This window comes from Xylocopa sonorina, unplaced genomic scaffold, assembly GCF_050948175.1.
Source record: "Xylocopa sonorina isolate GNS202 unplaced genomic scaffold, iyXylSono1_principal scaffold0063, whole genome shotgun sequence".
NCBI classification, from domain to species: Eukaryota; Metazoa; Arthropoda; class Insecta; order Hymenoptera; family Apidae; genus Xylocopa; species Xylocopa sonorina.
The window spans coordinates 585,131-587,430 of NW_027490134.1; positions in this window are offsets into that span (position 1 = coordinate 585,131).

The window sequence follows — 2,300 nt, forward strand, 5'->3', positions numbered from 1 at the left end:
ATAAGGACTCCACTATGGTAGATGCGAATGAGTCGGATGCATTGAGCTGGGAGCTCGTACACCTGAGAGACAACTGTTCCGTTCATATGAGAGATGGAGACTCCTTAGAGTCAATTGCTCTGTTCGAATCCGTGAATGACACTGAGACTGGATCGGCGCGTCCGCGACCTCCTCGGGTCACGCGGCACGCGAGTCGCTGAACCTCAGAGTGGGGATGGCGTGTAGACCGATGAGCGGAGAGACCGCTCGTGGTGGGGCCGATCGTGTTACGCAGTGAGCCGCGCGCTCGACCGTGGGCGCGTTTTAAACTATACCGCATTTACAAGTACATATTTACAAATATTTACCTAATTCTATGTGTGTGTGGTCTGTGTATATACATGAATGTGTCATGTGCATATTCTAACATCATCGATACGCAAATAGCGTGTACGGATACGTAATCGTTGGTGATTCGAGTCCGTAGCCGTCGTAGATCTCCTCGCCCTCGTAACGTGGGGTGGAATCCTCCCTCTGGTGTATGTGGCGTCGCCTCCTGGTTCTGTGGCAGCGAGTAGGCGGGTTGCCCGCATATAGTGGATCCGGATGCTGAAGGAGATGCGGATGCCGATCTGGGGTCGTCGAGGACGGTGGCAGGCGTTTGGGAGTGGCAAGCGGTACGCCTGACGCCACAGTTTACATTCTCTTGCTTTTGGAGTGTAGAAGATAGAAACATAAAGCATTGCATTGAACATTACATCTTATCATGAAACATTGAAATGAGATGTGCCATCGCAATGCATGGAGCACTAGAACTTCAATTCCTTAACACGCAAGCACTATGAAGCGCCATCCCGTTTGAAGAAACTGTAGAGTTCACATTCCTTTGATTTGTAGCAGCATACAAGCTTAACGTTCTTGAAGGATAATTATATTATCTTAATTTAAATGTTAAACAATTAATCATGTTTCAAATGTTATGTACGTGGAATATTCTAGATTGCGAGCGAGACCGAGTGCGCGGAATAAATGGGTTTTTCGTGTGAATATTTTAAAACGATGAAGCATTTGTTCATTAGCATTCTTTCGAGTTATATCACAGTTGAGAAGAACTATATAATGATTTACAAAATCTTGTAGTTGTGTTTAGTTAATAGGTTTTCTACAATTTTTGGGCTCAGGCGTGGTAATTATTAAGAAGACATTCAAGAATTAAATCGGATACGTTCTAAAGGTTGGAATATTATCGAGAATTTGAAGACAGAACGCTGGAGAATATTCCTCGACGGTCTAGAACGTTCAAGAAATTATTCATGCGACGCGAGTGCAGTTTTGAGAGATATTGCGAGGTCGAAAATTAAACTTTCATGTAGAGACAATTCAAGTTTATAAGCGAGTGTCGAGTATAAATTTTCACCATAAAAGGTTTGAGTAAAATCACCGTTACTGCGCTAAAAGAGATATTAATGTAGCATTAACTACTTACTGCTGGTTCGAAAGCTACATTATTTTCCCGTTTGATGGATATTGACGCAGACGGAACGTGGACAGATGACAAGCAGAAAGAAATTCGTGAAGATAATGAAGGGTTGTGTGCTGATATATCATCAAACGTGCAGTCAGCAATGAATCTACAGCAACGAGAAATAGATTTTTTTTAAAAGAGGAAGAATTAGCAGAAGGTGAGTTAGCCATGTTACGCCTTGAGTTAGATGCGATGGGAAGAACAATACTTTAAATTAAAGGTTTAGCAAAATTTGGAAAATGAGCAGCGAAGAACGACGCGCAATTTTAAAGGCGATCAATATGATGTTGTTAGTAGCGGTGACAATCTCTTGGCATTGAATAATGACAATGAATGCAATGTTTTATCTCAATTTAGTTAGCCGCGAACGAATATTTCGGCAGATGCAAATTTACTTTGTAAATTTTATGGCAAATCTGGTGAAATTTGGAAGAAGCAGATCAAATTATTGAAGACGATATATAAATTGGAAGATGACGTTGCACGACTACTTATCGGTATGCGACTGAAGGGAAAAACACTTGAATGGTCTCATTCTAAACCAGAATATATAACTATGTATTTCAACCGATTGCGGGAAGAATTATGAGTTACGTCTTATCATCCACAAGGCAAAATTGAAATAAGGAAGGAATTTGAAGAGCGATTATGGAAGAGGAACGGGATATTTCATGAATTTTTGCAGGAAAAATCGAGTACCAATCAACGACCATGAAATACTTGAATATATGATTGACGACATCTCCGATGAAATATTCCGGAACCAGGAGCGAATTCAACAGTTTACAACAACTGA